General features: G+C 38.8%; 1 pseudogene; it reads left to right on the plus strand.

The window, feature by feature from the left end:
* On the plus strand, nt 230-14,965 carry LOC100622053 (annotated as a pseudogene).

Here is a 15,517-nt window from a genome sequence, read left to right on the forward strand (position 1 = left end):
CTGCATCCTCATAGATGCTAGTCAGATTTGTTTCTGCTGCACCACGATGGGAACTCCACAGATCCCTCTTTTTAAATTAGGCTTACTTACCTGAGGATAGCTTCCTCATTGAACCTATTTAAAATGAGGCAACAGAGCATTAGATTTATTTTCAATATTTTATTATAAAAATTTCAAAGGTACTTGCTGTATAACTCAGGAAACTACATCCAGTCACTTGTGATAGAACATGATGGAAGTTAATGTGAGAAGATGAGTATGCATATATGTATGACTGCGTCACTTTGCTGTACAGCAGAAATTGACAGACAATTGTAAATCAACTATAATAATTTTTTTAAAATTTCCTTTTCAGAAAAAAATACTTTTATTTTTGTTTTTATTTTTTTTTGTCTTTTTGCCTTTTCTAGGGCCACTCCCTCGGCATATGGAGGTTCCCAGGCTAGGGGTCGAATCGGAGCTGTAGCCACTGGCCTACGCCAGAACCACAGCAACTCGGGATCTGAGCCGTGCCTGCAACCTACACCACAGCTCACGACAACACTGGATCCTTAACCCACTGAGCAAGGCCAGGGATCGAACCCGCAACCTCATGGTTCCTAGTCAGATTCGTTAACCACTTCGCCATGATGGGAACTCCAAAAAAAAATACTTTTAAATAAAAATAATGAAACTTTAAAAAATTTCAGAATATAGCAAGGTGGAGAGAATATGTCCGTCCACCATCTAGCTTCTACCATTAATTTTTTCATTATGCTTTGCCACTTGAGGAAGTTCCTGGGCAAGAAAAACAAACCTGAGCTGCCGCAGTGACAATACCGGATCCTTAGCCCACTGCACCAACAAGGGAACTAATCACAGTGTTTTTGATTTTCCTTTATGTTGTTGCATGTCACTTTAATGCTGAGTAGTATTTCATTTTATATTTCACAGTCTATTTTTCCTCCTGTTGATAAATATCTGGGCTGTTGCTACTTTTTAGACTATTATAATAAAACTGCTGTGAACATTCTTATAGAAATCTTGTTTGTGAACATAAATCTTCATTTCTTTTGGATAAATACTTAGGATTGACATTACTGCATCATATGGTAAGTCTGTTAAGAAATAGACTATATTTTCCAAAGTAGTTGTGCCATTTCACATTCTCACTAATAGAGTTGTGATTAGATGTCTCCGCATTTGTTTATGCTCAGGGTAGGTAACAGAAAGGTCATAATACCTCACTCCTTTGAAACAGTGGCTCCATTGTGCCCATAGGACTTGGTTGTAGATTGTGAGCAAACCTGTAAAATCATGTGAGTGGAGGTCCTGAGCTGCTTATACATATGCCAGAGAAAACAATGTTCTACCAACAGAGGGATGGAAAAGCACTATCTTTAAGACAGAATAAAGGGACTACTAGAAGGACCCTTGGACCAGTCTCTGTCTTTTGGTGTCCCAAAATTAATCTTACTGCTAATTATAAGGAAAGTAAGGCCTATCCCAGAGGAGAGCGTCACTCTTTGGCAATATTCTAAACCAAATTGCTACCTATTTCCCTGGAATAGTTGTATATATATTTTTTTCTTGTATTGTAGCTTTACTATACAATTCTCAGGTACCTGTAGAATGGGTTTTTAATTTCTATTCCATATATGCTGTCAGTTTGCATGGTTTTCTTTATTCTGGTTGATATGGTGAATTGCGCTTATTAACTTTCAAGTATTAAACCAACTTTTGCATGCAAGGTAGTAATGAATTGCTATTAATAATAAATTTTATTGGAGTATAGTTAACAAAGTTGTGTTGGTTTCAGGTGTACAGCAAAGTAAATAAGATATACACACACACATGTTTCCATTTCTTTTCAGATTCTTTTCCTATATAGTTTATTTACACAGTATTCAGTAGATTTCCCTGTCCTTGTTACTTATTTTATATATAATATTGTGTGTATGTCAATCCCAACCCCCTAATTTATCCCTCCCTTTCATGTTTCCCCTTTGGTAACCATAAATTTGGTTTCAAAATCTTTGAGTCTGTTTCTAAGTTATTTTGTATCATTTTTTATTAGATTCCAAATATTAGCTATCTCATGTGAAATTTGTCTTTGTCTGATTGACTTCATTTAGTATGATAATTTCTAGGTCCATTTATATTGCTGCAAATGGCATGGTTTTGTCCTTTTTTATGACTCAGTAGTATTCTATTGTATATATGTACTACATCTTCTTTATCCAGTTCTCTTTGATGGCCATTTAATTTGCTTCTGTGTCTTGACTGTTGTAACTAGTAGATGTACAATGGAGTGCATGTGTCTTTTCAAATCATGGTTTTCTCTAGATACATGCCCAGGGTAGGATTGCTGGTTCATAAGGTAGTTCCATATTTAGGTTTTTTTTTTAAGGAAACTCCATACTGTTCTCTATAGCGGTTGCACCAATTACATTTTCACCAGCAGTGTAGGAGGGTTCCCTTTTCTCTATACCCTCTCCAGCATTCATTGTTTGTAGACCTTTTTTTAATTACTCAATGAATTTTATTATATTTATAGGTGCACAACAATCATCACAACCAAACTTTACAGCATTTCCATCCCAAACCCTCAGTGCATCCCCCACCCCCCAGCCTGTCTCATTTGGAAACCATATGTTTTTCAGTCTGTGAGTCAGTATCTGTTCTGCAAAGAAGTTCATTGAGTCCTTTTTTTAGTTTTCACATGTAAGTGATAGATAGCATTTGATGTTGGTGGTTTGTAGACTTTTTTTTTTTTTTTTTTTTTTTGTCTTTTGTCTTTTTGTCTTTTGTTGTTGTTGTTGCTGCTATTTCTTGGGCCGCTCCCGCGGCGTATGGAGGTTCCCAGGCTAGGGGTCGAATCGGAGCTGTAGCCACCGGCCTACGCCAGAGCCACAGCAACGCAGGATCCGAGCCGCGTCTGCAACCTACACCACAGCTCATGGCAACGCCGGATCGTTAACCCACTGAGCAAGGGCAGCGACCGAACCCGCAACCTCATGGTTCCTAGTCGGATTTGTTAACCACTGCGCCATGACGGGAACTCCTGTAGACTTTTTGATGATGGCCATTCTGACTGGTGTGAGGTGATACCTCACTGCAGTTTTGATTTGCATTTCTCTAATAATTAGCAATGTTGAGCCTCTTCATGTGCTTTTTAGCCATCTGTCTGTCTTCTTTGGACAAATGTCTGTTTAGATCTTCTGACGATTTTTTAATTGAGTTTGTTTTTTTTTGCTTTTGAAACATCTTATAAACAATCTTATAAAGCTGTTTGAGATGTTTGTATATTTTGGAAATTAACCCCTTGTTGGCTGCTTTGTTTGCCAAGATTTTCTCCCATTTTAAGGGTGTATTGTATTCTTTTTTTTCTTTTCTTTTTTTTTTTTTTTGCTTAATTGTCAGGTTTTTTTTTTATTACTCAAATGAATTTATCAATCTGTAGGTGTATAATGATCATAACAATCCAGTTTCACAGGATTTCCACCCCATAGCCCAAGCACATCCCCCCACCCCCCAAACTGTCTCCTCCGGAGACCATAAGTTTTTCAATGTCTGTGAGTCAGCATCTGTTCTGCAAAGAAATTCAGTCTGTCCTTTTTTCAGATTCCACATGTCAGTGAAAGCATTTGATGTTGGTGTCTCATTGTATGGCAGACTTCACTTAGCATGATAATTTCTAGGTCCATTCATGTTGCTAAAAATGCTGGTATTTCGTTCCTTTTAATGGCTGAGTAATATTCCATTGTGTATGTGTGTACCATATCTTCTTGATCCACTCCTCTGTTGGTGGACATTTAGGTTGTTTCTTGTATTGGCTTCAATTTGCTATTGTTTTAGGGATTTTTTGTTTGTGTAGGTTTTTTTTTAGTTTTTTGGCTGTCCCATGGCATATGGAGTTCCTGGATTAGGGATCAGATCCAAGCTGCAGTTGCAGCCTAAGCCACAGCTGAAGCAACACCAGATCCTTAACCCACTGTGCCAGGCCAGAGATGTAACCTGCGTCCCAGGACTCTTGAGGTGTTGCCGATTCCATTTCATCACCTCAGGAACGCCTTTAGGGATTTTTAAAATAGATTTATGAAAAAATTAGTTGGTAATTTTCCATCCTTCTAAGTCCTTCTTCAGTTTTGGTATTGAGTTTATTCCGGCATCCTAAGACAAATTGAAAAGCATTCACTCTAAGAGGATGAATATGATTGATATTATTTCTTTTATTTTGTTTTATTAAGTTGGTCTTTCTCTAAACTTTTCTTTTTCCTAGAAATTTTCAAGTTTATTGGCATAAAGTTATTGATAATATCTTATTTTTAATATTTACTGTATAGTTTGTAATGATGTTGCCTTTCACTTATTAATTTCTGCTTTGCTCTTCAATTATTTCTTAGATAAAAAGTAGCATTTTATACCCATGATTTATGCTTTTTTTTTTTTTTTTTTTTTTTTTGGTCTTTTTGCCTTTTCTAGGGCCGCTTCCGCAGCATTTGGAGGTTCCCAGGCTAGGGGTCGAATGGGAGCCATGGCCACCAGCCTATGCCAGAGCCACAGCAACGCAGGATCCGAGCCGCGTCTGCAACCTTCACCACAGCTCACGGCAACGCCGGGTCCTTAACCCACTGAGCAAGGCCAGGGATCGAACCTGCAACCTCATGGTTCCTAGTCGGATTCGTTAACCACTGTGCCACAACAGGAACTCCATGATTTATGCATTTAATAGTACATTCTGGAGGTCACTACCTCTAAAAAACAAGAGGTATTCCTTGTTTTTTCAGTGTTGTTAGAGGACTTGATTTTATGGTTGTTCATGCAACCAGTCCCCTTTCAATGGATGTTTGGTTTGTTTCCAGTCTTTTTGCTGTAACATAATGCTGAGGGAAATATACCTTTGTGTGTGTGTGTATATATATATATATATATATATATTAAATTTGCTGGTGATGATCTCATTTATATGTGGAATCTAAAACAAAAACAAAAACCAGGTTCGTACATAAAGAGAACACATTGGTGGTTGCTAGAGGCAGAGGTTGGAGGGTGGGCAAAATGGGTAAAGGCAGTTAAAAGGTACAAATTGCCATTTATAAAATAAGTCATGGGGGTGTAATGTACAGCATGGTGACTATAGTTAGTAATACTGTATTGTATATTCACAAGTTGCCAAGAGAGTAAATCATCAAAGTTGACATCATGAGAAAAAAAATTCTGTAACTGTATATGGTAATGGATGTTAGCTAGGTATTGTGATGATCATTTCACAATATATACAAGTATTTTAAGTGTATTATATACACCTAAAACTAATATAAAGTTGATGTCAGCTGTATCTCAGTAAAAAAATAAGGAGTTCCTGTTGTGGCTCACTGGTAAGGAACCCAACTAGTATTCATGAGGAAGTGGGTTCGATCCCTGGCCTTGCTCAGTGGGTTAAGGATCCAGTGTTGCCGTGTGCTGTGGTGTAGGTTGCACATGCGGCTCGGTTCTGGTATTGCTGTGGCTGTGGTGTAGGTTGACAGTTCCAGCCTAGCAAGGGAACTTCCATATGCTGCGGAGGTGAGGCCCTAAAAAGCGAAAAAATAAAATAAGTAAAACCAAAGAATATAAAAACATTTTTTTGCTACTATTATCTTTGGGACAGATTGTTGGAAATGGAATTTTCTAAAAATGGGTGGGGGGGCGGTAACTATAGATTAAAAGAAATTTAAGAGATACAACAATCCCATATAGAAGAGATAATCCTTGACTGGATCCTGCTATGAAAAAAATGAGCCGTAAATAACACTTTGAGGATGTGAATAAATTTAAATATAGAATGGGTATGAGATGAAATTAGTTATTTTTATGTTGTGGTGATACTGTTATATTTAGATAGGAGAATGTCTTTAAAAAAATTATTTTTTTTGTCTTTTTTTGGGCTACACTCACAGCATGTGGAGGTTCCCAGGCTAGGGGTCCAATCAGAGCCTATGGTGTATGACAGAGCCACAGCAACGCAGGATCCCGGCCCCATCTGCAACCATAGCTCATGGCAACACTGGATCCTTATTCCACGAAGTGAGGCCAGGGACTGAACCTTTGTTCTCTTGGATGCTAGTCGGGTTTGTTAACTGCTGAGCCACAACAGGAACTCTGAGAATGTCTTTTTTTTTTTTTTTTTTTTTAATTCCATAGTGAATTTTATTATATTTATAGTTGTACAACACTCATCACAACCAAATTTTATAGCATTTCCATCCCCAAACCCCAGTGCATCCCCCCATCCCCCAATCTATCTCATTTGGAAACTAAGTTTTTCAAAGTCTGTGGGTCAGTTTCTGTTCTGCAAAGAAGTTCATTGTGTTCTTTCTTTAGATTCCACATTGATGTTCGTGTCTCACTGTCTGGCTAACTTCACTTAGCATGATAATTTCTAAGTCCACCCATGTTATTGCAAATGCTGTTATTTCTTCCCTTTTAATGGCTGAGTACTATTGCGTTGTGTATATGTACCACATCTTCTTTATCCACTCCTCTGTCAATGGACGTTAGGTTGTTTCCATGTCTTGGCTATTGTATATAGTGCTGCAATGAACATTGGAGTACATGAATCTTTTCGAGTCATGGTTTTCTCTGGATAGATGCCCAGGAGTGGGATTGCTGGATCAAATGGTAATTCTATTTTTAGTTTTCTGAGGAATCTCTGTACTGTTTTCCACAGTAGTTGCACTGGTTTACATTCCCACCAACAGTGTGATAGGGTTCCCTTTTCTCTACACCCTCTCTGGCATTTATTGTTTGTAGACTTTTGGATGATGGCCATTCTGGCTGGTGTAAGGTGGTACCTCATAGCGGTTTTGATTTGCATTTTTCTAATGAGTGATGTTGAACATCTTTTCATGTGTTTTTTTGCCATCTGTATGTCTTCTTTGGAGAATTGTCTCTAGATCTTCTGCCCATTTTTGGATGGGGTTGTTTGTTTTTTTGGTATTGAGCTGCAGAAGGTGTTTATAAATTTTGGAGATTAATCCCTTGTCAGTCACTTCATCTGCAAATATTTTCTCCCATTCTGTGGGTTGTCTTTTCGTTTTGTTTATGGTTTCCTTTGCTGTGCAGGAACTTTTAAGTTTAATTAAGTCCCATTTGTTTATTTTTGTTTTTATTGTCATTACTTTAGGAGGTGGATCTGAGGAGATATTGCTCTGGTTTCTTTTGGAAAGTGGCCTATGTTTTCTTTGAAGAGTTTTATAGTGTCTGGTCTTATATTTAGATTTTTAATCTGTTTGGAGTTTATTTTTGCAACTCCATGGTGTTAGGAAGTGTTCTAATTTCATTCTTTTTTTTTTTTTTTTTTTCCTTTCTAGGGCCACACCCGCAGCATATGGAGGTTCCCAGGCTAGGCGTCAAATTGGAGCTACAGCTGCCGACCTATACCACAGCCACAGTAATGAGGGATCCGAGCCATGTCTTTGACATACACCACAGCTCACGCAATGCCAGATACCTCATGATTCCTAGTTGGATTCCTTTCCACTGTGCCATGGTGGGAACTCCTTATTTCATTCTTTTACATGTGGCTGTCCAGTTTCCCCAGCACCACTTATTGAAGGGGTTTCTTTTTTCCATTGTATATTCTTGCCTTCTTTGTCATAGATTAGTTGACTATAGGCATGTGGGTTTAATTCTGGGCTTTCTATCTTGTGCCAGTACTACATGGTTTTGATGACTGTAGCTGTGTAGTACAGTCTGAAGTCTGGGAGCCTGATTCCTCCAGCTCCATTTTTCTTTCTTAGGATGGCTTTGGCTATTGTGGGTCGTTAGTGCTTTCAAACAAACTTTAAAATATTTTGTTCGAGTTCTGTGAGAAACGTCCTTGGTAATTTGATAGGAATTGCATTGAATCTGTAGATTGCCTTGGGTAGTATAGTCATTTTGATAATATTGACTCGTCCAATCCAAGAGCATGGTATGTCTTTCCATCTATTTGTGTCATCTTTGATTTCTTTCCTCAGTACCTTGTAGTTTTCAGTGTGCAGGTCTTTTGCCTCCTGAAGTAGGTTTATTCTTAAGTATTTTATTCTTTTTGATGGGATGGTAAGTGGGATTGTTTCCCTAATTTCTCTGTCTGATCTTTTGTTGTTAGTATATAGAAATACTGTTGATTTCCGTGTATTAATTTTGTGTCCTGCAACTTTGCCAAATGCATTGATTGAGCTCTAATAGTTTTCTGGTGGCATCTTTAGGATTTTCTAGGTGTAGTATCATGTCATCTGCAGATAGTATTAATTTTACTTCTTCCTCTCCAATTTGGATTCCTTTTATTTCTTTTTCTTCTCTGATTGCCGTGGCTAGGACATCCAAATCTATGTTGAATAGTAGTGGCGAGAGTGGACATCCTTGTCTTGTTCCTGATCGCAGCGGGAATTCTTTCAGCTTTTCACTATTGAGAATGATGTTAGCTGTTGTGGTTTTGTCATTTATGGCCTTTTCTTATGTTGAGGGAGGTCCCTCTCTGCCCACTTTCTGAAGGGTTTTTATCAGAAATGGGTGTTGAATTTTGTCAAAGGCTTTTCCTGCATCTCTTGAGAGGATCATATGGTTTTTGTTCTTCAGTTTATTAATGTGGTATATCATATGATTGATTTTTGGATATTGAAGAATCTTTGCATCCCTGGGATAAATCCTACTTGATCATGATGTACAGTCCTTTTAATGTATCATTGGATTTGGCTTGCTGGTATTTTGTGAGGATTTTTGCATCTATGTTCATCAGTGAAATTGCCCTGTAATTTTCTTTTTTCTGTGGTCTCTTCATCTGGTTTTGGTATCAGGGTGATGGTGGCCTCATAGAATGAGTTTGGGAGTATTCCTTCCTCTGGGACATAGTTGCAGAAGAATAGGTATTAGCTTTTCTTTCAGTGTTTGATAGAACTCACCTGTGAAACCATCTGGTCCTGGACTTTTTGTTTGCTGGAAGTTTTTTAATCATGGTTTAGTTTCAATTCTTGTGATTGGTCCGTTCATTTTCTATTTCATCTTGGTTTACTCTTAGAAGATTGTACTTTTCTAGGAATTTGTTGAAGTTCCCCATCCTGGTGCAGCAGAAACACATCTGACTAGGAACCATGAGGTTGCATATTTAATCCCTGGCCTTGCTCCGTGGGTTAAGGATCTGGCATTGCCATGAGCTGTGGTTTAGGTTGTAGAAGCGGCTTGGATCTGATGTTGCTGTGGTGTAGGTCGGCAGCTATAGCTCCGATTTGACCCTAGCCTGCGAACCTCCATATGCCACAGGTGTGGCCCTAAAAAAAGAGAATTTGTCCATTTCTTCTAGGTTTTCTGTTTTATGGCATATAGTTGCATGTAGTAGTGTCTTATGATCCTTTGTATTTCTATGATGTTTGTTGTAACTTCTTTTTCAATTTTAATTTTATTGATTTGAGTCCTCTCTTTTTTCTTGATAAGTCTGGCTAAGGGTTTATCAATTTTGTTGATCTTTTCAAACAACCAGCTTTTAGTTTCCTTGATCTTTTCTATGGTTTTCTTCGTTTCTTTTTCATTGATTTAGGCTCTGACCTTTATGGTTTCTTTCCTTCTGCTAACTTTAGGTCTTGTCTGTTCTTCTCTCTGCAGTGGCTTTATTTTTTAATTTTTTTTTTTTTTTGGTCTTTTTGTCTTTTTTAGACCTGCACCTGTAGCATATGAAGGGTCCCAGGATAGGGATTTAATTGGAGCTGTTGCCGCTGGCTTACTCCAGAGCCACAGCAACGCCAGGTCCGAGCTGAATCTGCGACCTACATCACAGCTCATAGCAATGCCAGATCCTTAATCCACTGAGCGAGGCCAGGGATCGAATCCACAACCTCATGGTTCTTAGTCGGATTCGTTTCCGTTGCGCCACAATGGGAGCTCCTCTAGCTGCTTTAGATGTAAAGTTAGGTTATTTGAGCTTTTTCTTTTTTCCTGAGGTAGGCTTGTATTATATTAATTTCCCTCTTAGAACTGCTTTTGCTGTATCCCATAGGTTTTTGAGTGTTGTATCTTTGTTGTCATTTGCTTCTAGGTATTTTTTAATTTCCTCTTAGATTTCTTCAGTGATCCATTGGTTGTTTAGTAGCATGTTGTTTAGTCTCCATGTGTTTGTTTTTTTTGCAGTTTTTTTCTTGTTTTTGATTTCAGTTGTACAGTGTTGTGGTTGGAAAAGATGCTTGATATGATTTCAGTTTTCTTAAAGTTACCAAGGCTTGATTTGTGGCCCAGAATTTGGTCAATCCTAGAGAATGTTCCGTGTGCACTTGAGAAGGATGTGTATTCTGCTGCTTTTGGGTGGAATGTCCGATAAATATCTATTAAGTCCATCTGGTCTAATGCTTCCTTTAGGTCCTGTGTTTCCTTGTTGATTTCTTCTCTGGATGCTCTGCCCATTGCTGTAAGTCGGGTGTTAAAGCCCCTGCTGTTATGGTGTTATTGTCAATTTCTTCTTTTAAGGTTGTTAGCAGTTGCCTTATATATTGAGGTGATCCTGTGTTGGGTGCATATATATTTACAATTGTTATATCTTCTTCTTGAATTGATCCTTTGATCATTATGTAATGTCCTTCCTTGTCTCTTATAATAGTCTTTATTTTAAGGTCTATTTTATCTAATATGAGTATTGCTACTCCAGCTTTCTTTTTTTTTTTTTTTTTTTTTTTTTTTGTCTTTTTGCCATTTCTTGGGCCACTCCCACGGCATATGGAGGTTCCCAGGCTAGGGGTCTAATCGGAGCTGTAGCTGCCAGCCTATGCCAGAGCCACAGCAACGTGGGATCCAAGCCGCATCTGCAACCTACACCACAGCTCACGGCAACGCCGGACCCTTAACCCACTGAGCAAGGCCAGGGATTGAACCCGCAACCTCATGGTTCCTAGTCGGATTCGTTAACCACTGCGCCACGACGGGAACTCCCCAGCTTTCTTTTGATTCCCGTTTGCATGGAATATTTTCTTTCATCTTCTCACTTGCAATTTGTATGTGTCCCTAGAAGTGAAGTGGTTCTCTTGAAGACAGCTTATATATAGATCTTGTTTTTGTATCCATTCAGCCAGTCTATGTCTTTTGGTTGGGGCATTTAGTCCATTAACGTTTAAGGTAATTATTGATACATATTTTCTTATTGCCATTTTATTAACTGTTTTGGATTTGTTTTTGTTGCTCTTTTTTCTTCCCTTCTTCTCTTGTTCTCTCCTTTTGTGGTTTGATGACTATCTTTAGTGCTGCATTTGAGTTGATTTTTCTTACCTGTGTGTGCATCAATGGTACGTTTTTGATTTGCAGTTACCCTGAAGTTTTGATACAGAAGTCTCTCTCTCTCTCTCTCTCTCTCTCTCTATATATATATATATATATATATATGAGATTGTTTTAAGTTGTTGGTCTCTTAATTGCAAGTGTATCTCCAGTGTCCTACATTTATCTCCTGTACCCTCCTCTTCTCATGATTTCTGGTTTTGGTAGCATATTTGTGTGTGGATGATTTCCTACCTTTACTATAAAAATGCCTTTACTCATGAGCCTTGTCATTTGTGGTATTTTTTTTTTCTAGTTGTGGCCTTTTCTCCCTAGAGAAGTTCCTTTAGTATTTTTTGTAAAGCTGGTTTAGTGTTGCTGAATTCTCTTAGCTTTTGCTTATCCATAAAGCTTTTGATTTCTCCTTCATCTGAATGGGAACCTTGGTGGGTAGAGTAATCTTGGTTGGAGTTTTTTTCTTTTCATCACTTTAAATATATCATGCCAGGTTCCCTTCTGTCCTGCAGAGTTACTGCTGAAAAATCAACCAGTTACTTTATTGTGGTTCCCTTGTGTATTATTTGTTTCTTTTCCCTAGCTGCTTTCAATATTTTTCTCTGTCTTTAATTTTGGTCAGTTTGATTAAATTTGATTAATATGGAGTTCCCACCTGGCTCAGCAGGTATTGAACCTGACTAGCATCCATGAGGATCCATGAAGATGCAGGTTTGATCCCTGGCCTTGCTCAGTAGGTTAAGGATCCAGCCTTGCTGTGAACTGTGGTTTAAGTTGCAGACTCGGCTCAGATCCCACATTGCTGTGGCTGTGGTGTAGGCCGGCAACTACAGCTCTGATTGGACCCTTAGCCTGGGAACCTCCCTATGCTATGGATGTGGCCCCTAAAAAAACAAAAAATAAAGTTTGCTTAGTATATGTCTTGGGGTGTTCCTCCTTGGGTTTATTTTATATGGTACTCGTTGTGTTCCCTGGATTTGAGATAGTGGTTCCTTTCCCATGTTAGGGAAGTTTTTGGCTGTTATGTCTTTGAATATTTTTTTCTGTCCCTTTCTCTCTCTCTTCTCCTTCTGGCAACCCTCTAATATGGATGTTGGTGCCTTTAATGATGTCCCAGAGTTCTCTGAGACTGTCTTCATTTCTTTTCAATCTTTTTTCTCTTTTCTGTTCCACATCAGTGATTTCCACTAGTCTGTCTTCCACATGGTTATTTCATTCTTTTGCCTCCTGTATATTTCTGTTGGTTGCTTCTAGTGAATTTTTTATTTCAGTTGTTATATTTTGCATCTCTGCTTGCTTAAGTTTTCAGTCTTGAATTTCTTTGCTCAGTGTTTGCTATAAATTATCAATCTTTGCCTCCAGTTTATTTCCAATGTCTTGCATCATCCTCAGCATTATTTCTAGTCTTTTTCCTGGAGGCTGATAATCTCTAGATCACTTAGCTGTTTTTCTGGGTTTTTTTTCTTTCTCCCTTATCTAAGTTATAGTTCTCAGCCTTTTCATTTTTATAGGTTTTTGATATGGTGTCCTTTTTGCAGACAATAGAGTTGTAGCCTCTCTTACTTCTGATGTCTGTCTCCCCCTGTGGCTGAAGTTGGTATGGGGGCTTGCAGCAGGCTTCCTGTTGGGAGGGACTGGTGCCTGCCCACTGGTAGGTGGGGTTGATTTCTATATCCCTGGTGGGTGGGGCTTTGTCTCTGGGTAAGATTAGAAGGGCCTGTGTGCCTGGGGGGTTCTTTAGGCAGCCTGTTTACTGATGGATGGGGCTGTGATCCCACCTGGATTATTGTTTGTCTTGGGGATTCTCAGCACTGATGGGTGGGACCAGATTTTTCCAAAATTGCCTCATCCAGAAGAGCACACCCTGATGATTATTCCTTTGCCTCCAATGTCCTTACCCCACAATCAGCCACAGTCACCCCCCATTTTCCCAGGAGATCCTCCAAGAACTCAAGTCAGGTCTGACCCACATTCCTATGGAGTCTCTGCTTTGCCCTGGGACCCAGCACACATGAAAGCCTGTGTGTGCCTTTTAAGAATGGAGTCCATGTTTCCCCCATCCCGTTGAGCTCCACTGGCTTTCCATGCCAAATGCTCTGGGCGCTCCTTCTCCCAATCAGATCCCCAGGCATGGTTACCTGACGTGGGGCTCAGAGCTCTCACTCCTGTAGTTGAGTCTCTGTGATAGTTACTTTCTTGTTTGTGGGCTGCCCACCCAGCATGTACGGGGTTGCTTATATCGCATAATCACCCCTCCTTCCATCTAGATGTGGCCTCCTCTTTGCCTTCTGGAGTAGGATATTTTTTTGAAAGTTTCCAGTCCATTTGGCTGAAGGATGTTTAGCATTTCATTGCAATTTTGTTGCTTTTATGAGAGTAGGTGAGCTCCAGTCCTATTCTGCCATCTTAATCCCGTCTCCTGCTTAAATGTGTCTTGAGAATATCTTTTTTTAATGTGTAAAGTATTTGGGAATAAAATGTCATAATGTGTGACACTTTGAAACAGATCAACCATAATAATAAAAAATAAAAAATAATATAATATATAGATTGATAAATCAGTAAAACTGACAAAATAATAACAGTTGAATCTTAGTGGATTTATGGGTGTTCATTGTACTATTTTTTCTACTTTTGTATATGTTTGAAATTTCATAATGTTTAAAAGAAAAATATTTAAGAATTACTTTCTTTTTAGTGAATTATTCTTTTATTATTTTATCTTTATGTTGTTACTTTCTTTATCCATAATATTTCTTTCTTAGAAATGTATTTTGCTTGATACTATTATAATTATCTCATCATCCTAATATTCTATCTCATAATACTAGTGTACTTTCTTTTTGTTAATATTTGTCCAGAGGCTGCAGCTGCAGAGGAACCATCCCAGGAGAGCTGCAAAAATGCTATTTGTGCATGTGGCCTTTGGCTGTGGCTTTCCCCCTCTCTTGGCACCTAGGCCGGTGCTAGGCTGGTCTTCAAAATGCTTTGGGATCACCCTTCATTGCCACAAGGAACCTCCATGCCTCTAACACTTGTCTTTGGAAGACTGATACTGCAGAAGTGTCCTTTGTTCTTGAAGAGTGTAATCTTGGAGACACTACCTCTTTGACTGAAGAAACAGGTGTGTCTTAAGTATTGGTAGTAACATTGCTGCATATATGGGCTGAGGAATGTTCAAGCAGATGAAATGGTAGTGTTTTCTTCAGGTTTGAGATGTATGTCTCAACTTGAAACCTGACAAAGTTGGTTTTTTTTTTGTGTTTGGAAATGCTAATTAGGGAAAGAGATAATTGTGGAGAGGATAGGAGTCATTGTGGATGTTCAAGCTGCTGGGTTGTATAGTAGATGCCCTGGGTAATAACACTGATGGTAAGGATCCAGTAGCTTACAAGACCCATGGATGAGTTGGCCTGAACGCCCTGGGATCATTTCTCTGATCTCTGTGCAGGAACCAGTGCAGACTGGCGTTAATGCTGTGGATAGTTTGGTGCTAATTGGTCATGGTCGGCACAGGCTGACTGCTAGAGATTAACAGACTGGCAGAATGTCAATGATTGACTGAATCATTAACCAGGAATCTTTCTTTGATAGATCTCAGAAAGTAAAAGCTGTACTCTATGTTAAAAGAGATCTGGTATTTACTCCTGGGCATATATCTGGACAAAACTTTGACTGAAAAAGATACATGCACCCCTATGTTCAATGCAGCACTATTCACAATAGCCAAGATATGGAAACAATCTAAATGGCCATTGACAGATAAATTGATTTAGAAGAGGTGGTACATATATACAATGGAATACTGTTCAGCCATAAAAAAGGACAAAACAATGCCATTTGCAGCAACATGGATAGAACTAGAGATTCTCTTACTAAGTTAAGTAATTCAGAAGGAGAAAGACAAACACCATATGATATCACCTGTACATGGAGTCTAACATATTGCACAAATTGATCTATCTACAAAACAGAAATGGGATCGTGGATGTGGAGGGCAGACTTGTGTTTTCTAGAGGGCAGGGGGGATAGAGGGGGACTGACAGGGAGTTTCGGGTTAGTAGATGCAGACTCTTACATGTAGAATGGATGGGTGATGGGGTCTTGCTGTACAGTACAGGGAACCTTGTCTGGTTTCTTGGGTTAGAATAAGATGGAAAATTAAAAAAAAAAAAAAAAAAGAATGGGTGGCTGAGTCGCTTTGCTGTACAGCAGAAGTTGAAGGAACATTGTAAATCAACTATAATAAATTAGGAGTTCTCGT

This window comes from Sus scrofa, chromosome 9, assembly GCF_000003025.6.
Source record: "Sus scrofa isolate TJ Tabasco breed Duroc chromosome 9, Sscrofa11.1, whole genome shotgun sequence".
NCBI classification, from domain to species: domain Eukaryota; kingdom Metazoa; phylum Chordata; class Mammalia; order Artiodactyla; family Suidae; genus Sus; species Sus scrofa.